This window comes from Oryza sativa, chromosome 5 (assembly GCF_034140825.1).
Source record: "Oryza sativa Japonica Group chromosome 5, ASM3414082v1".
NCBI lineage: Eukaryota > Viridiplantae > Streptophyta > Magnoliopsida > Poales > Poaceae > Oryza > Oryza sativa.
The window spans coordinates 13,530,653-13,552,558 of NC_089039.1; positions in this window are offsets into that span (position 1 = coordinate 13,530,653).

Here is a 21,906-nt window from a genome sequence, read left to right on the forward strand (position 1 = left end):
GTGACAACAGGAGCGACCTCCACGCAAGGAATGACAACGGCAGGAAACCCACTGGTCACCGCCTAGTCCCCGCTTTGCGCGGAGATCGCCGAGGCTTTCCTGCCAATGTCAGGGGACATCATTAGTAAAACTTACAGATGTGACGACGAAAGGAGTCAAGAGTTTCACTTACTTGCCGGCGAGCAGCTTTAGCACCCTTCTCTTCGGAGGAGGAGCGAGACTGCTCGTATCCTGAGTAAGATGGCAAATTATGACCTCATTCTAACACTTCAAGAAAGAAGCTAAAGGACGACAATGATACGCCTTACCTCGGAGCCACTAGATTTCTGTCGAGAACCGGCGGGAGCGCTCGACCTCGCCCAAGGCTTCCTCTGGGTCCCGCTGCCTCCTGCGATGGCTGGAACGGAGGGGATGTTGGCGACTTCGTCGGCATCCTTGTCCTTCAACGAGGCGGAGGCCTGGTGGTTGACAAGGGGGCCGATAACGTCCGTCAACGGCAGAACCTACAGGAGTTGAAGTCACTTTGCGCCTTCAGGGAATAGAAACATGAGGAGGTCTGGTTCTCATTTACATTGATAGCAGCCGCCTTGTAGACTGCCGACTTGCCGCAACGCGGAGCCGGTGTTTCATCGACCGTAGAGGAAGGACTGATCAAGACTTCCTTGACCCGCTGCGCCACGATGTTGGCGGGGAGATCTGAAATAAATGAAGATATGAGAGGATGAGTTAGGCTTTGGCCTCGAAATCATCGTCGAAAGCAGGAAGAAGATTACAACATAAGGACAAATACCCCGCGAAGAGATTCGAGTTATATCCTCTGCTCCCGTGTAGTCGAACACGGGGTGAGCACGGGCTTGTAGCGGTTGGATCCGACCGCTGACAAAGTCCTTAATGACTTCATAGCCGGTCAATCCTTGCTCTCGAAGGTCGCTCACAGCGTTGACAAAGGCTTGGAGAGAGGGTGTCAACGGAGGTTTAGAAGTCCAGTTCTCGGAATGCTCCGGCTGAACCTCGGGTATGACAAGAACCGGTTCAAGTTCTTTGAGCTCTAGATAGAACCATCTCGACCTCCATTGGCTCCGGGATGTGTGGCATTGGAAAGAGATGTATCTTGCCTTCATGCCATCACGAAGGCGAAACCATCAACATCTTGAAACCCGATTGGCTTCCATCCACCGGAGTTCATAGAAAAAGCAAAAAAGATCTAAGAAAGGCACTACCTCGATGTAGGCCTCGCAAAGGTGAGCAAATATGCTCAAAAAGGCAGTGGAGTTGGGGTTTAGATGCAAGAGAGAAAGGCCGTAAAAGTTCAAGATCAATAAAAGGAATTTAGAAGGAGGAGGCAAAAAACCACAGCGGACGAAATCCTCTAGAGCTACCATGCGACCTAGGATGGGGGAAGGATCAATACCTCTTGCTTCCCAAGCCATGGTCTGCTTCAGAGGGACGGCCCCCTCGGTGTACAGCTTCTTCAGCGCGCCGCATCGGAGAAAGATTGGTCGAGGTCCGCCATCGGAAGAAGATCGTCGGAACAAGATCGCCAGTGGGAGACGTGGAAGATTAGGGATTTTAGGGAAATGGAAAGTCCGAGGAAGCCGAGGAACAGTGAGGGTTTTTTGGCAAACAGACTTGAAATGGATCCCAGAATTCCATTAAATAGGCGCACCACCTAACGGTTCGTATTTTGAGGAAAGGAGAGAGATTGCCGCCGAAAATTTCTAAGGCCCGTTGGAGGTAGTTGTTCAGACTTCAATTTAAATTCAAATTTTGCACCGTTGGACTCCCTCTAGCGTTGTCGATAGCTCCATGTCTCTACGGTCAGTAACCGAGATCGACCTAGCGAGCACGACGAGACGCTATTAGGAGAAGTCGTGGGCGACAACATGAATTCATTTAAGTTGAAGTCGGGGGCTACTGTCAGGGTTACCGATAAGGCATACCTTCTATCCTACGACTTATGGAATATACCAATAAGGCATACCTTCACGTACATGGATTGTTTCCCTATACGTCGTTAGGAATTTGTCTTAAATTACGGAAAATATCCCTACGAGTTAAAGAAACTACCAAAGTCCTACTCGGAGGGGATAGAATCTCTGTTATATTGTATCATATTACATACCTCCAGGCCTTACTTGCGGGTCAAGATAATCCACGGTATAAAAGTGGACCCCTAGGGGGAGGTGAAGGACATCTAATATCATCGCCAACACACCCACCATAGCTTACGAAGCCAGAGTATTCGGAGCCAAGTCGCCGGGAGATCTCGTCGAATCCATCAACTACGATCTCGTCGGTATCGTCTGTTCCATCTACTCTCTTTGTACTCTGTTATCATCGTCATCAATCTCATATAAACTAGACTAAGGCTATTACGTGTTAGGGGGCCTGATCCAGTATAATCCTTGTCTTCTATTTGCTTGATGTCGTACTACGTAGACCCTCTTTCAAACATACCCCAATACTCAACTTATCCGGTCCACGAGCATCACTTGTCGACAATGAGAATTTCTTAAGTGTATCCTAAATGATAAACATTAGGGTAGTTATTTATCTACGGGGTATATTCTATATATGTATCAAATGCTTTATTTTTGTACTTGTTTATACCCATAACTATTTAATGGAATAACTCTATACTTTTAACATTTTTTTAGAACTTTAACATATTTTCAAACGTATATCGCCCTCGTATATTGTATATTGAAGTGATTATATGTTACTAATTCTTGCCAAGATTTATTCTACCCACACAATATCATATTATTATAATTTGCGTGAAATATATTTGATATACGACATAAAATTAATTAAAACTCAATTGCACAGATCATATAAAATACTTTTTGCTAACATGAAATTTTAAAAGTTATTAAAGATAATAGAATGCACAGTAGTGTTTAGCATGGGCATATTACTAGTATATGTAAATGACTAAATGTTATGGCTATTTGGCTAAATAGAAGAAAAAATGTTGCAACAATATATACAGTTTTCAGTACTACATATGAAAATGGAGTCCTTATTACCTAGAAGGTATGTTTACATTATCACGAGATATAGTTTTTTTATATATATTCATGACTGCCATCGAATACTTACCATAGTAGATAAAAGAAGTAGCTCCTTCTAGCTGACTTAGTGGAGAAAAAGAATTAAATTTTAAAAAACAAAACCAAGAGATTCTAAATATATCGGAACGAATTAGCTTAAATTAATACACACGTGACCAGGGACGGGCTGTTCGGTGGCTCCTTTTTTTATTTTTGAGGAAGACCTAGTATTCGGTATTTCGTTATATTTCATTATAGATATGTACTATTTTTAAAGCTTCGATTAGACTAATATGAGTGCTCATTCATACGATGGACCGGGCTGTGACTGTGCGCACTGCTCTGGGTGGAGAGCATATATATTGATCGATCTTATTTATTTTTCATGAGAAAATATAACATTTATTTATGGCAAGACGTTATTCACGTCAACTATGGCTGTGTTAGGGAGTAGCACTCTAAACAAAGCCGCATTTAGCGCATAATTAATTAAGTATTAACTAAAATAATTTTTAAAAATGATTAATATGTTTTTTAAAACAACTTTAATATAGATTTTTATAAAAAATACACTATTTAACGGTTTGAAAAACATATGCGTGAAAATCGAGGAAAGTGAGTTGGGAAAGTAGAGATAAGAATTTAAGCATATATCTATCAGTCAATGTGGTACTCCCTCCGTCCCAAAAAAACAAACCAAACCATGTGTTTTCGTGTCCAACGTTTGACCGTCCGTCTTATTTGAAAAAATTATGAAAAAAATTAAAAAAACAAGTCACACATAAAATATCAATCATATTTTATCATCTAACAATAATAAAAATACTAATTATAAAAAAAATTCATATAAGAGAGAGAGTCAAACATTGGATACGGAGACTCAGCGTTTATTTTTTTTTTTTTATGGAGGGAGTATATAGTAGTACAACAATGCAACAGCCAATTTCCAGTTCGATCAGGCGTGTGCGTGCCGTTGCGTCCAGCTAAACTCCACGACTTAGATGTCGGCTCGTGTGTCAAATGCAAAATTCTCAAGAATCTGCCGCAGCCGATCGATTTCATCGGATTCTTCGTGGTTTGCGTACGTCGTGCGTTGTACTATCGCGTGAGTGCTAACGAGCGCACATCCAAAAAATAGAAACTGATGCAGTTCTCCCGTACGCGTCTTTTCAAGAAAAAAAAGAATCGCGCAACGCAACTGCGATCCTACCCTTGTGCGTGAGTTTTTCTTGCTAGCACTCTCTCCGTAAAAAAAATCAAACTCGTAGTACGATGTGACATATCATATACTCCCTCCATCGAAAAAAAAGGCAAATACTGGGTTTTCGTATCCAACGTTTGACTATCCGTCTTATATGAAATTTTTTTATAATTAGTATTTTCATTGTTGTTAGATGATAAAACATGATTAATACTTTATGCGTGACTTGTCTTTTTAATTTTTTTCATAATTTTTTTCAAATAATACGGACGGTCAAACGTTGGATACGGAATCCCAGGTGTGGAGATTATGGGTACCACATACCCACACGGCATGGTTATCCGACTGGTTATAGGGGATAACTTATATCTATGAAATATGTAACAGATCATGACTTGGGTATTACGTTTTCCCGTATATTATGGAATGGCCTAAAGTCCTGGTTTGATAAGATTGTAAAGTAGATTTAGGAAACCGATACCGTATTGATTAAGGTTTCTATCTTGTAATCCTGCCCCCATCCTATATAAGGTGGGTAGGAGGCCCTCTAGGGAGCATGAGATACAACTAGATCGTCAGATCTATACTACACCCGGCGGATTCAAATCCCCAAACAGGAGTAGGGTATTACCTCTCATTGAGAGGGCCTAAACCTGTCTAAATCCTTTGTCTCCGCATCCATCCACTTTTAGGTCTCGTGCGCTACCCCTTTTATTATTGCCTAATTCATGTTTCGACAGTTGGCGCGGCAGGTAGGGGTGCGTCGAATTACCCATCGAAAAGTGCAATGGAATCAACTGCAGAAGAAACGGCGAGATCAATCTCACCGACGTCGATGGCTCAACTCTTCAACCGGGTTTGTCGTTTCAATCTATCTAGTGTTTTTTAACAATGTCTATGACAGATTGATTTCCTGGTGTACTATTATTATTGTAGTACTACTGTCGACGAGATCGTCGATAGCATATGGAGCCACCTGGGAGTATACACGGCATGCTGCAACCCCTGTCCTCAGAACAGGCGTAGTGTGCGGTTGCCGGTTGGTTGCGAATGTTTTGGCCCGGCCGACTGCTTTGATTGCCAAAGTAACAGTCTAGCACGCTTCTCCTCGCGGCGACGTAATCAGGGGCACCGGAACAGCTGCGTTGATCGCATGCATCTACTGATCACCGCCATATATGCAAGTATACATGCTGGCCAATAGGCCAACCAATCAGGAGTCCTGCGTTTATAGGCTGCTACCAACATGCACAGGCTTGAATCCAATTATTCAATAAGCAGCTATCGACACATATGAGTCAATTAATATATAGGAGTGTATGTAGTTGTATGCATGCATCTTCTTTTGTTTACTAATCTGATTTGACTCGTATTTACATGTACTTCCATGGATCGATGGCCATGGCCCTGAGATATCGTTCTGATCCAACAAGCCGGTAAAGCAATCCTTCTACTATTACTGGGTGGGTTGTCTTCATCACCGGCCACACATTGGAGCAGCTGCCTACAATTTACCAGATGGTGATCATATGACAAATATCGTCATGCCCGCAACTGGCGCCGTCAACTCATCGAGTTTTATCTCTTCCAACTTATTATTCTATATTATTAGATTGATTTCTAATTTCAGATTAATCTCTTGCTATTTTTGTTGTTGTTTGCATATAATTACACGGCACTACTGAGGCGATTGGCGTTGGTCATGGACTCGAGGTGTCTCGCTATGCGATTAGTTGGCCATGAGTCTACTCCACCGGCTTGCCTTCACCACTGCCGTTGCTAATGGCAACAACGTCTTCACCGCCGGCCTGCCTCCGTCGCCGCCGACTGGTGTCCTCGCCTATACGATTGGTTGGTCACACCACCGTTCATGGACGTCTACGTCTTCATCGACCGGCTGGCCTTTGCCGCCGCCGACTGGTGTTTCCGCCTGCACGGCCGGCCTATTATGCCGCCGTTGTTGGGCGTCAACGTCTTCACCGCCGGCCTGCCTCCGTCGCCGCCGACTGGTGTCCTCGCCTATACGGTTGGTTGGTCACACCACCGTTCATGGGCGTCCACGTTTTCACCGACCGGCTGGCCTTCACCACCGCTGACTGGTGTTTCCGCCTGCACAGCCGGCCTATTATGCCGCCGTTGTTGGGCGTCTACGACTTCACCGCCGGCCTACCTCCGTCGCCGCCGACTGGTGTCCTTGCCTATACAGTTGGTTGGTCACACCACCGTTCATGGGCATCCACGTCTTCACCGACCGGCGTGCCTTCGCCGTCGCCGACTGGTGTCTCTGCCTACACGGCTGGCCTATTATGCTGCATTTGGTGGGCATCTTCGCTTTCACCATCGACCACCTTCGTCGCTGCCGACTGGTGTCTTTACTGTTATTGATGGACGACTTTGTTCCCACATTGGCCACCTCTGCCATCACCAAGGGGAATATTACAAAGCTAAGTCATCATTAATTTTCTTTATATGATATTTTCCTTTTCCTCTGCCTCACTACATCAACTGGTTCGCCGTTGACTAGTGAGTCGGGGGACTATAGATGTCATATCATATTTTTTAACAATTTTTCATAATATTTATCTTGATTGCTTGCGAAATAATCCGAGTAACAATAAAGTTCCTATCGAGTTATGGAGTTCTATTTTCCTATGCTTTCCATTTGGTTTGTCGATGGATAGTTGCCTTTGGGCCGATTCCTAGCACCCGGGGGCTCGTTGGATGGACCGAGTAACGCAAGGTCCTAAGTATTATTCGGAATAAATCAAAAGCATAGAGATAAGATAAATTTATTTTCTGCTCTTACAATTGCAAAAGTACCCGAGTAGTAAATTTTGATTCGTGAAACTTTGTTCCATTAATGACGAACTCATGTCACTCATATGCATGTTTGGGAAGTGCCTAAACCAACTCCCGATGCTTGGGGGCTATGACTAGTCGGGCAGAGTGTTTAAACGTACGGAGTCATCTGCTCGGGGAAATCAAAATTGACAAGAGGAGAAATACATATTTATAAATATTTTAAAATACTTGAATTTTTCTCAAGTACTGTGCTTGCATCAGATACTACTCATTCTATATGTTTGTTCTGCAGGATCCAGATCCAGATATGCATAATAGGGATTTATAGCTTTAAGCTTATCTCCTACGCTTCAGGAATGGATTAGTCAGAATATCACCATTGGCTTGCTGTCGTCGTCGCCGACTGGTGTCCTCGCCTATACGGTTGGGTGGTCACATCACCGTTGTTGGACGTCATCGTCTTCACCGCCGACTTGCCTTCGCCGATGTCGACTGGTGTCTCCGCCTGCACGGCTGGCCTATTATGCCACCGTTGTTGGGCGTCTACGTCTTCACCGACCAGCTTGCCTTCGTCGCCGCCGACTGGTGTCTCCGCCTGCACCGCTGGCCTATTATGCCGCCGTTGTTGGGCGTCTACGTCTTCACCGCCTGCTTGCCTTCGCCGCCGCCGACTGGTGTCTCTGCCTGCACGGCTGGCCTATTATGCCGCCGTTGTTGGGCATCTATATCTTCACCGACCGGCTTGCCTTCGCCGCCGCCGACTAGTGTCTCTGCCTGCACGGCTGGCCTATTATGCCGCCGTTGCTGGGCGTCTATGTCTTCACCATCGGCTTGCCTTCATTGCCACCGACTAGTGTCCTCGCCTGCATGGCTGGCCTATTATGCCGTCGTTACTGGGCGTCTACATCTTCACCGACCGGCCACCTCGTATGACACCGACTGGAGCTATCGTATTCACGGCTGGCCATATCGCCGCCGCTAATAGGCGTCATCATCTTCAACGTAAGCTGTCTACGTCTGCTGCTGACTGGTCTCTTCACTTACATGGCTGCATGATTCTGATACTGTTGATTGGCCTTATCGTCTTCACCGCCGGTCGTCTCGTCTGCTGGGATTCGAGCCCAGGTCTCCACGACCACAACGTGGAATTCTCACCACTAAACTACTGCCGACTGGTTTGTTCGCCTCCATGGCTGCGCGTCTTCGTCATCATTAACTGGCGTCATCATCGCCGGTTTGCCTTCGCCGCCGTCCATAGTGTTTTCACTTTAATAGCTGGCCTATTTTGCCACCGTTCATGGACATCTTCGTTTTCATCATCATACTACTTCTTCCGTCGCCGACTGGTTATGTCGCCGCTGACTGGTGTGTTTATCTTCACAACTACACGCCTTCGCTACCGTTCGCAAGATTTGCTACTTCACCAATCACGACATCTACAAGAGCTTCGACATCTCGACATGCGTCACCAAATATGATGCCTTATTATTTTACTATAGCAAGTGGTGTTCTAATCATCAATATTTCTACTCGGACATCTTCAACACGTATCTTCACTCAAGCAATGGCTACTCGACGACAAGCTAGAGTTCTCGACTCTATGTTCAGTTGTTTTCCAACTAACCAAAGAGTCGGGGGCTACACAAATACAAGGCTCAAAATTTGACATGTTTTTTGTCAAAATGAAGCAATCAATGAATCAACAAGTAAATTTTGGGAGTTATTATCTTGGTCTTCGCTTCAGAGCCGACATTTTACTTCAGCGACTCTAGTTATTTCGTCGATTCAACGAGTTGGACAACATCATCTATTTTTCTTCAAGTGAAGCATCTTCTACAGCTACAACACCAAGTTCTACTGTCATCTTCATAAATCAAGAGGCGTTGCATCAATCTACATTACGCGCACTCTAGCGTCAACGAAATTACTCGAGCTTCGATATCTTCTCAACAGTTTGATGGATTATTGTCACTGACCTCATTACCAACGCCTCTACTTTATCGGCCCTGACGTCTACGCCATTGCTAATGGGTGACTACGTCTTCGCCTTCGGTTGCTTACGTCATTGCCGACTTGTTATTTCGCCTTCACGGTTGACCTACTACGCAAACGCTGATGAGCGTCTTCGTCATTATCATTAGCTGCTACACTGCTATTGACTGGATCACCGACTTGTCATCTTCATCACCATCCTGTCAAGCTTCTTCGACATAGCCTACTCTACTACTATCGATGGGCAACTTCGTCATCATAGTCGATCATGTCTGTTGCTGCTAATCGTCATTACCGTCGGTTGCATTTGCCGTCGCCGACTATTTTCTTCATCTTCATGATTGATGGATTTCGCCATTGCCATTGATGAGCGTCTACGTTTTCACCACCGGCTTGCCTCCGCCGCCGCCCATGGTGTCTTCGCTTTCACGGCTGGCTTATTATGCCTTTACTGATGGGCGTCTTTGTCTTCTTCACCGGCTGTCTCGTCTGTCTCCGACTAATTATTTCGTCACCATGGCTACAAAACTCCGTCGCTATTGCTGGGTGCCTTCATCTTAATTGTTAGTTGATCTGTCTGCCGCCGACTGGTTTCTTCGCCTCCATGGCTATGCGACTTCATTACCTTTGATTGGTATCATTGTCTTTACCACCACCAACATCTTCGTCAGCTTTGATGGGTGATATCATCTTCATGTTAGTCATTTCGTCTCCATGTCGACTGCATCAGCTATTGCCAATGGACAATTTTGACTATGACAGAAGGACAAGCTATATATTCTCAGGGGCTTATCAACTCAAACACTAGGATCATACCTTCAAGTTGGATTTTGTTCTGAGATTATTTTCTATGCTCGAAGACTGAACCAATCATTATTCTCCGTAAGGGCTATCAACCGAATACTTGCGCCAGTCGGGATTCAATTTTTATATCTATTTTGGAGTATCCCATAAGGGATAATCACTCAGATCAGAAGCTATTCATATGAGCTACACTTGGTCTATATTACCCGGAAGATTTATTACTCGGGAGCATGTTATATGCGTCATCCTTTAAAGGGTGTCGAAGGCATTTTTTTTTGGCCTAGGCCTAATATGTTTGCAGCCCATATTTTCATGTGTGGCCTGTCACGTTCTTTTAGGGACTTAGGCACTTTTTGCTTAGGCCAAAGTGTGCGTGATCAAGTGCCCAATATCTTAAAATCCTTTTATACCGCAGTTACTCAACTTTTTAGGAGTTGGTACAATGCATCTTAAAAGGTGTCAAACAGTAAAGCTTTATATAGCTGTTCCGCTGACTTTTTTATATAAGTCAAGGTGTTGTTTGGGTTTTTAAGCAATCGATTGGATACAATATCATTGCTTTTTGCCACGTAAGTGTGCGTTTTTATTGACCAATATTATGGCTTAGGCTGATTATATATCTTGGTCATTTTCCAGGCGGTTGGTAAATCCTTTATGAGTTTATTTACTCGGATTTTACACCACATATGCCGTATATTTCCGGGTGTGGTGAAACCATGTGTCTTTTAGGGACTTAAGCACATCTGTTAAAGCAGTGTGCGCATGGCGTATGCCCAATACTTTGGAAATTTCTTTATTCACAACATTCAAGCTTTTTTATAGCTGTTTTGCTATGTGTATTTTCAATGATGTAGTCAACTTTAGGTTGCTCTCATCAATTTTTACAAAGCAATCGGTATATCACTTGGATCATGTTATTCGGGGATTCACACCGCATATGCTATATATCAAGTCATTTGGTTGATTACAATTATCAAAACCACTCGGTTGGTTGGATTATTTATTCCTTGACTATACGCTTAGTTTGTTCAGCTAACCACATAGTCGGAGGCTACACCTATTAGGTGCATCTAGTCGATGCACCTAACTTTATTTTCCAACCCTCCACAGTCTAGTCGAAGATTATCTTTTCGACTATGAAGGTCTCAAGGGCTACTATGGAGATTATGGGTACCCCATACCCACACGGCGTGGTTATCCGACTGGTTATAGGGGATAACTTATATCTATGAAATATGTAACAGATCATGACTTGGGTATTACGTTTCCCTGTATATTATGGAACGGCCTAAAGTCCTGGTTTGATAAGATTGTAAAGTAGATTTAGGAAACCGATACCGTATTGGTTAAGGTTTCTATCTTGTAATCCTGCCCCCCATCCTATATAAGGTGGACAGGAGGCCCTCTAGGGGGCATGAGACACAACTAGATCGTCATATCTATACTACACCCGGCGGATTCAAATCCTCAAACAGGAGTAGGGTATTACCTCTCATTGAGAGGACCTGAACCTGTCTAAATCCTTTGTCTCCGCATCCATCCACTTTTAGATCTCGTGCGCTACCCCCTTTTATTATTGCATAATTCATGTTTCGACACCAGAGTTTGTCTTTTTTTTTTGGAATGGAGGGAGTGTTCAGATTCATTGTACTAGTCACATTATAGTACTAGGGCCTCGTTTAGTTCCCCAATTTTTTTCCCAAAAACATTACATCGAATCTTTGACACATGCATGGAACATTAATTATAGATTATTTTAAAAAAACTAATTGCACAGTTAGAGGGGAAATCGCGAGACGAATCTTTTGAGCCTAATTAGTCTATGATTAGCCATAAGTGCTACAGTAACCTACATGTGCTACAGTAACCCACATGTGCTAATGATGGATTAATTAGGCTCAAAAGATTCGTCTCGCAGTTTTCAGGCGAGTTATGAAATTAGTACTTTCATTCCTGTCCGAAAACTCCTTCCGACATCCGGTCAAACATTCGATGTGATATCTAAAAATTTTCTTTGCGCGAACTAAACAGGCCCTAGTTGTCTATTTTTTTTGGGACGGAGGAAGTACTTGCTTGTGAGCCTTTTTGTTGCTATAGCCCAAATTACCCCGTGTCCGTGGCCCATGAAAACCAGTCGCTTCCGTCCTCCTCTGTGTGTCGGGCATCATGTAGGAAGTCTAGGAACGTATTTACACGGTGCACAAAACACTCATCAATTCTAATTAGTGCACACATTGTTTAACAAAAAAGATATAGCATATCTTGTCATCAATACAACGAATCTAGACAACGGGTAGTCTAGATTCGTTATTCTAAGAGGGGTCGTATCCCCTTAGAGATTGAGTTTTCTTTAGAACGGAGGAAATAGGTGGCAGTAGAAGGCCAAAAAGAAGAGGGAGGTGGTTCAGCCCATCCATTGAAGCCCATGTTTGTCAGCCACCAAATCTATGAAGCCAAGAGTAAAAGATTATTATCTGTCTTATAGTCCATGCATTCCTCCATAAAACCAATATATGATTCATATATTGATCATAATTCCTCGTTACTAGTAATTCGCTAGTACAGTTGAATGCAAAATATATTGCTGTCCACTGCTATAAGGAAGTAAGCTAAGTATTGAAAGGAATACGAATTAAAAGTAAAGAGAGAAAAACGATAGGAAATTCAAACATAGATCCGGCGAGTTTTCTCTGAGGTATAAGAGATTCGGCAATCTCCACTAATACTCGTTGGAGCACTCTACACAAAGAGTACACTGTCTCTGATAGTCACGAAGTCCATTGGCGCTCTCATCATGGTGGTTCTTCTCCGCTCTGAAAGGTGAACCCCGAAACCTCCACAACCACACCGGCTCTCCCACAATCTTCTTGACAGATCACCGGGTTGCCTTCGAGACTGGCTAGGCATGCCAAGATGCCAATAGTTAACAGGAAGAGAGCCACTCCTCCTGTTAAGAACAGGATTCTTGTTGGTGCACACTAAGCCACTCTTTTTTGACGTGAAACAGTAGGAAAATATAATTTACAGGGAGGGTGGCAAGCACCAGAAAAAAGCATACTCTCAACTCAAACTAGCACTAAATTAGTGAAGAAAATTATCACAATTAGCTCAATGATGCTCTTAGACTCTCCCATCAATTGCTCAGCTCAATAGGGTTCCAAAGGACACCGGGGAGTCAAGCCAAGGGATGTATAAAGCCCCAATCAAGCTCCCTAGCGGTTTGCAGCCATCGTAAAGAAGCAGCCAAAACTGCAAATCGTCAAACAGTATGGCACCGACCCGAACTATTCTGCCCTTCATACTTTTCTGATTGTAACTGGGCAAGTAGTTGTTGGGCCATAAAGCATAGGACAATCCAACATCTCCTAGATTGCCCAGGACCCCTTTGTCCACACGGTGTCGGACAATCCGCAATGTTCAAAAACCAATGACCAGTAACAATCGAATGAACATGCCAGATTAACCGACGTCGTGTCGAACTGTCCGCTAGTTGCCAAATTAACTAGGCATCAGACAATTCGAGAGCTGCCGGACAGTCTAGCCAGTTCATTTCCACTATCTAGTCAACATGGTCAGACAATGAACTGGCTGAGGATGTTTCTTTTGTTGCGTACATATGATTGTAAGGATGTTCAGTGCAGGGTTGTCCCTAGTAATTTGGGGCCTCGTGCCTAATATAAAATAAGGCCTTACCTTTAGAAAATACTATTATATAATAGATTAGAATTATATATTATTTATAATACATTAGGTGGGTATGCCCTCTCACAGCTCATGAGTCATGAGGAGAAAGAGCGGATGATGGGTCCCAATCATATGATTCTCACAACTAGCATACCCCCTCATCTACTCTAAACGAACCTTTGGCTGCCTATTGCATTCTTAAAGTAAGAAACAACAATAACAAACACCTTCCCTGAATCGAGTGGACCTAGTAGCCAGAGTCTTAGATGGTACAAAGAAGCCCATGATGAGGAGGAGGTAGTCCAATCCCTGTATTGAAACCTATGTTATTAGTTTTTTTTTAAAAAAAAGGAAGAAACATATGCTATTAACTATTAGATGTACTCACCTATTTTACCTTTGTATTAATATATTTGCCGTATAGTTGACGCATTTCAATGTAAACCAGCGATTCAAATATTGATTTTTTTGAAAGATCCAAATATACAAACGTTACTACCAATCTGTCGTTGAAGATAAGTCAAAAACAAATTCCCATCCACCTATTTAAGAAGGTGGACAAGTGGATGGTTGGTAGGCCCACCAACGTGCCCCCTCACACCTCCTGAGTCACAAGGATAAAGAGCGAACGATGGAGCCTACTCATACACTTCTCACACCTTGCACACACAACACAACCCATCTGTTTTAGCCGGACCTTTGGCCGCTGCACTATTAAAATGTAGAAGTAGTGCAACCCCTATTAAAACCCATGTTATTAAATACTATGTCTATTCAACCACATTAATGTTGTATTTATATTTTTCTCTATAGTCGTTGTATTCTAAAGTAAACGAGTGATTCATAAATTGAATATAATTTTTCAATAGATCCAAATATAAAGTCTAACAATAATTTGTCACTACATATGAATCCAAAACAAAATTTTCATCCACCCATTTAAGGTGGAAAAGCGGATGGCTGGTTGCCCCACCAACATGGCCTTCACACCTCATGAGTCAATGAGGAAGAGTGGATGGTGGATCCCAGTCATATGACTCCGACAACTAACATACCCACTCATGTAGTTTAGATAAACCTTTGGCTGCCTAGCAATATCAAAATAAAGAAACAATGTTAACAAATACATTCCCTGAATAGAGTGGACCTAGTAGCCAAATACTTATTAGGTGGTATAAGGAAGTCCATGGTAAGAAAGAGGTAGACCAATTCCTCTAGTCAAACCTATGTTATTCACTATTAGGTATATTCATGTATCTTATCTTTGTGTTAATTTTTTTATAATTGATGAAAGTAAACCAACGATTCACTAACAGATTTTTTTTGAAAGATCCAAATATATAAAGGATACTAGTAATTTGTTGCTAAAGATTAGTCCAAAATTAATCACCTATTTAAGAAGTTGAAAAAGTGGACGGTTGGTAGGCCCACCGACACACCCCTCGAACCTCATGAATTATGGTTGTGTTTAGTTCACACCAAAATTGGAAGTTTGATTGAAATTGGGACGATGTGACAGAAAAATTGGAAGTTTATGTGTGTAGGAAAGTTTTGATGTGATGGAAAAGTTGGAAGTTTGAAGAAAAATTTTGCAACTAAATACGGCCTATGATTAGGAAGAGTGAACGGTGGGGCCCACTCATATGCTTCTCATACCCTGCACACCCGCCCATATGTTTTAGCCGGACTTTTTGGCTGTTCTGCTATTAAAAGAAAGAGTAAATCTTCCACGACGTGTCATAAGCAGGATGGCATGTACTAATCATATGCCTATTATAACTAGCATACACACTTATCTAGTCTAGAAAAACCTTTGGCTGCCTATTACATTCTAAATTAAGAAATAAGTAACAATAGTAAACAACTTCCCTTGAAGACCTAGCGTATTAATAAGGAGGTAGTCCAACCCCTCTCGTTGAAACCTATGTTATTTAACAATTAGATATACTCACCTACTTTACCTTTGTATTAATATCTTTACTGTATAATTGATGCAATCATCACATATTGTATATATATATTTTTCAAAAGGTCCCAATATATAAAGACAACAATCCGTCACTAAAGATAAGTCCCAAAAGAAATTTCTATCTACCTAACTAAAAGGGGTAATTGCACATTGACTCTCTTTTGAAAGCTAACTATCAATTTGACCCTCTTTTATCAACTTTAATTATTTAACCCTTTTCTTAAAAATTGAAGATATGGTATGACCCTATTCTATTAAGGGCATCTAACGATGTTAACTGAAGCACAAAATGTCCCTTCTGCCCTTACTCATTTGACCCTATTACATGTGGGACCCACGCGTCAGTTCTCTCTTGTCCTCTCCTCCACAGCTCCACACGCAGGGAGAAGGCCGCGAGCAGCGAGAGGGCGAGCCAGCGCCGACCAGCAGCTGTGGAGCACCGCCTCCACTCCTCGTCACCGCCGAGCCGTCGTTGCCCCTCCCTTGCCGGATCCAGCCATCACAGCTCCATCGCTGGGTTCGCCACCTTCCTTTCTTAGTGCATGCCGGTGGCGCCTCCTCTTCCCTCCGCGCGCTGACCGCCGCTGCTACCTCCCTCCTTCCGTGCGCCTGCCGCTGCCGCCGCGGCCTCCTCCCTCCTTCAGCACGCCTATCACCGCCACCGCCAGGCCCGGCTCCCCTCCCTCCCTTCGCCGCGCGCCGGCCTCTGCCTCCCTCCTCGCTGCACGCGCCGCCGCCTCACCCGACGGTGCGCGCAGCTCCACTGCATGCTGCCGCCACCACCGCAGGGGAACTGTCGCCGCCGTCGCAGAGGCTCGGCGCAGCCGCTCCCTTCCTCCGCAAGCCGACGCCGGTGCAGATCCCTCCATCCGTTTCCCACCACCGCCGCTCCTTCCCTTCACAAGCGTGTGCCAGCGAGGATCCCCTCCACGCGCTTCCCATCACCGCGGCCCCTGCCTCCACGAGCGGGCGCCGCCGCGGATCCCCTCCGCGTGCTTCCCGCCGGCGCCGCCCCCTTCCTCCCTTCAGACACCGAGTGCCACCACCGCAACTCGCTGGCAGGAGAGAGAGAGATACACATGTGGATAGGGTTAGGGATGGATATGGTTTCCTCAAGGGTATTTTGGCATTACGAATTTTATTTATATTTCTTTGTTTTTTTAAATCAAATCTTAACGGTGTAGTGGAAACAGGGTCAAGCGGAAGGTTCGTTTTTGAAAAACATGGTCAAATAAGCAAACTAAAAAAGTAGGGTTAAATTGGTAGTTAGACTTCAAAATGGGATAAAATAAGCAATTGTCCCTATTTTAAAAGATAAACAAGTAGACAGTTGATAGGTCCACTGATGCACGCCCCCTCACACGTCATGAGTCATGATGAGGAAATGCAAACGCTGGGACCCACTCATATGCCTCTCGCACCCCGCACACCCACCCATCCACTTTAGCTGGACCTTTGGCCGCTCTACCCTCTATCAAAGTAGGAAATAACAGCAGCAACAACAGCTCACAGCCGTAAAAGCTCACACACCTCCTCCTCCTCCTCTTCCACGCGCGTCAGTGGGCCGCGCTGCACCGCGCATTGCTTCACCTCTGCACACCTGAAACCGAAAAACTCAATTTGGAGTGAAGCAGGGAGAGAGAGAGAGAGAGAGAGAGAGGAGAGAGGTGTCGTGGAGGGAAGTTTTTGAACAAAAAATTTCCCCAACCCGTTGGGCACGATGCCGTCATGATCCCCCCTTACCTCACTGCCAAAAAAATTTCAATATCTCACCCACATTAATCACCTTCCTCACGAGTCTAACGAGCAAAAATCCCATTTCATCATCATTCATATCAATCCTCTCGATTTCTTCCACGTCCCCGGATTCTGTTTCCTCCTCCTCCCCCGTCTCGATCCCTCCTCCTCTTTCCCTCGCTCCAGCGCGCTCGCCGTCGCCCGCCGCCCGCCAACCATGGAAGCAGCTGGACTGGAGGAGGAGGAGGAGGAGGAGGAGGCGATGCCATGGTGGTGTTGCCGCAGCAGGAGGAGGCGGCGTCCGTCGAATCCAAGGGAGTCCACGTCATCGGCAGCCGAATCTATGATCCGGAGAACCTACAGGTGGTGGCAACTAGAGCCTACAGGCGGGGTAAGCTCTACTGCGATAAGTAGGGACGATCTTGGCAGGGGCTTGGTTTGATGGAGGGGTTGGCGGCGGTGTAGGAAGGTGACTGGGTAAGGGGGTGTGACTGTGGAACGGTGAACTTGAGCTGGCACACGGCTGGCTCAGGCTCAACAACACGAGCACCGCTCCATGCACACGAACTCCCAGTCTACCACAAACGCCACACTCCCTAACGACATTACCGATTGGGAGGGTGAGGGAGAGATGAGAAAGAGGCTAACATGTGGCCCTATCCTCGTCTTGGATCCAGATCAAGTCCATGAGGGATCCATGTGGCATATGCCCACGTTGTCTCATGGAGCGGATCAGGGGCTAGTTTTTGACCAGTGATGATGCACAGTATACAACTCATACTTGAAGGGTTGATGCATAAAAAAATAATTTTCATGATGTCATTCAGAGTTCAATTTTGATCCCTTCTACTCCAATGAAAAAAAAAGATCGGTTGAAATGGGACAGGAGAGACATGTTTTTTTTGTGGCGTACATATGATTGTAAGGATGTTCGGTGCAGGGCCGTCCCTAGCAATTTGGGGCCTGTGCCAAATATAAATTAAGACCTTATCTTTAGAAAATACTATTATATAATAGATTAGAATTATATATTATTTATAATACATTGGGGTGGGTATCTAATACCACTTCTTTTTTCTTGATCTGCATTGCAATCAATGGCCTTCTATCCACATCAAGAAAGCTAGCTTTAATCTAATGCTACTTTCTTTAGCTATATCCACAATAAGCATGAATTGTTTTTAACCAATGATAACTATATCTATGTCAAAGAAGTTCACCAACCTACATCTGTAAATGTTATGGCAATCCGGCTAAATAGAAGAAGAATTTATGGGATCTGAAAGTGCATTTTGAGAATTCAGGGACTTCGATGACATATACGAACAAGTTTAGGGACTAGTCGTGTACTTTACTAAAAAATACTAGTAATTTGGTACTACAGCTGCGTCCAATACAAATTTCCATCCACCCTACTTAAGAAGGTGGACAATTGGACGGTTTGGAGGCCCTCACACACCTCGTGTATCATGAGGAGGAAGAGCAAACGGTGGGATCTACTAATAAGCCTCTCACATCCTACATGCCCATCTGCTCTAAACTGATCTTTGGCTGCCTACCACCTTGTCAAAGTAAGAAATATGCATCAACAACAAAAGGGATGTTTAGATCCAGGGGTGTAAAGTTTTGGCGTGTCACATCAGGTATTATATAGTGTGTTGCATGGAGTGTTTGGGCACTAACAAAAAAATAATAATTACAGAATCCGTCAGTAAACCGCGAGAAGAATTTATTAAACCTAATTAATCTGTCATTAGCAAATGTTTACTGTAGAACCACATTGTCAAATCATAGAGCAATTAGGCTTAAAAGATTCATCTCGCAAATTAGCCGCAATCTATGTAATTAGTTATTTTTTAGCCTATATTTAATACTTCATGCATGTGTTTAAACGTTTGATGTGACAGGGTGAAAAATTTTGAGGTGGGATCTAAACAGGGCCAAAAACACATTCCCAAAATCGAGGAAACCTAGTGGCTAGGGCCTAAGGTAGCATATTTACATTAATTATTGATTAGGTGGTACAATGAAGACAATAGCAAAAGGGAGAGGCAGTACAACTCCCTATTAAACTCATGTTAATATCTATTCGACTAACTTAGTAATATCTTTGTTCTATAGTCGATGCATCCTAAAGTAAACCAGTGATTCATATATTGAATATATTTTTTTAGTTGATTCAAATATAAAGTCTCTACTAGTAATTTGAAACTACATATGAATCCAAAATAATTTTTCATCTAATCATTTAAGAAAGGGCGAAAAGTGGATGGCTGATTGGTTATGCCCCCTCATAGCTCATGAGTCATGAGGAGGAAGAGCGGATGGTGGGTCCCAATCATATGATTCTCACAACTAGCATACCCCCTCATCTACTCTAAACGAACCTTTGGCTGCCTATTGCATTCTTAAAGTAAGAAACAACAATAACAAACACCTTGCCTTGAATTGAGTGGACCTAGTAGCCAGAGCCTTAGGTGGTACAAAGAAGCCCATGATGAGGAGGTAGTCCAATCCCTATATTGAACCTATGGCCCGTTTGGTTGGAGGGAGTTTTTAGGAGGGATTGGGAGTTTAGAGGGATGAGGCTATTAAGTGTTTTGTTTGGTTGGAAGACATGTGAATTTTGATGGGATGGAGATGGGTAATTGAGGAAGGAACTCCCTCCTTTTCAATACCTGGGTAGGGGCAGGTAATTGGGAGGGAATTCCTCCTTTACTTTGTCTAAGCAAATATCAGCCATCCGTTTTTATTAATGACATAATCTCCAACTAAACTCCCTATCAATTTCCATCACCTCTACCAAACAAGATATTGGGATTAAAAATCAAATTCCCATCTTAATCTCATCATCAATTCCCTCGTGTAAACTCCCAATCCCCTTCCCTCGAGTTACCAAACAAGTTGCTATGTTATTAGTTTTTTTTAAAGAAAGGAAGAAACATATGCTATTAACTATTAGATGTACTCACCTATTTTACCTTTGTATTAATATATTTGCCGTATAGTTGACGCATTTCAATGTAAACCAGCGATTCAAATATTGATTTTTTTTTGAAAGATCCAAATATATAAACGTTACTACCAATCTGTCGTTGAAGATAAGTCAAAAACAAATTCCCATCCACCTATTTAAGAAGGCGGACAAGTGGACGGTTGGTAGGCTCATCGATGTGCCCCCCTCACACCTCATGAGACATGATGATAAAGAGCGAACGATGGGGCCCACTCGTATGCCTCTCGCACCCTGCACTCCCACCCATCTGTTTTAGCTGGACCTTTGGCCGCTATACTATTAAAATGGAGAAGTAGTGCAACCCCTATTATAACCCATGTTATTAAATACTATATCTATTCAACCACATTAATGTTGTATTTATATTTTTCTCTATAGTCGTTGTATTCCAAAGTAAACGCGTGATTCTTATATTGAATATAATTAAACGCGTGATTCTTATATTGAATATAATTTTTCAATAGATCAAAATATAAAGTCTAACAATAATTTTTCACTACATATGAATCCAAAACAAAATTTCCATCCACCCATTTAAGGTGGGAAAGCGGATGGCTGGTTGTCCCACCAATATAGCCCTTCACACCTCATGAGTCAATGAGGAAGAGTGGACGGTTGATCCCAGTCATATGCCTCTGACAACTAATTACCCACTCATGTAGTCTAGACAAACCTTTGGCTGCCTAGCAATCTCAAATAAAGAAACAATGTTAACAAACACTTTCCCCGAATAGAGTAGCCCGAGACTTATGTGGTATAAGGAAGTCCATGGTAAGAAGTAGTTCAATTCCTTTATTCAAACCTATGGTATATTCATATATCTTATTCTTTGTGTTAATTTTTTTTATAGTTAATTCTAAAGTAAACCAACTATTCACTAACAGAATTTTTTAAAGATCCAAATATATAAAGGTTACTAGCAATTTGTTTCTAAAGATTAGTCCAAAATTCATTTCTATCCACCTACTTAAGAAGGTGAAAAAGTGGACGATTGGTAGGACCACCGATGCACCCCTCAAACCTCATGAATCAGAGCGAACGGTGGGGTCCACTCATATGCTTCTCACACCCTGCACACCCGCCCCGTATGTTTTAGCCGGAATTTTTGTCATTCTGCTATTAAAAGAAATAGTAAATATTCCATGACGTGTCATGAGCAGGATATCATGTCTTGATCATATGCCTATTATAACTAGCATACCCACTTATCTAGTCTAGAAAAACCTTTGGCTGCCTAATATATTCTAAATTAAGAAATAACAATACTCCCTCCGTCCCAAAAAAAGTGCAGTTTTGTACTATTCATCTCCAACGTTTGACCGTTCGTCTTATTTGAAAAAAACTTATGATTACTATTTTTATTGTTATTAGATGATAAAACATGAATAGTACTTTATGTGTGACTAATTTTTTAAAAAAAATTTATAAATTTTTCAAATAAGACGGATGGTCAAACGTTGGACACGGATTTTCACGGCTGCACTTATTTTGTGACGGAGGTAGTAGTAAACACCTTCCCCTGAATCGAGTGGACCTAGAGTATTAATAAGGGGGTAGTCCAACCCCTCTCGTTGAAACCTATGTTATTTAACAATTAGATATACTCATCTACTTTATCTTTGTATTAATATCTTTGCTGTATAATTGA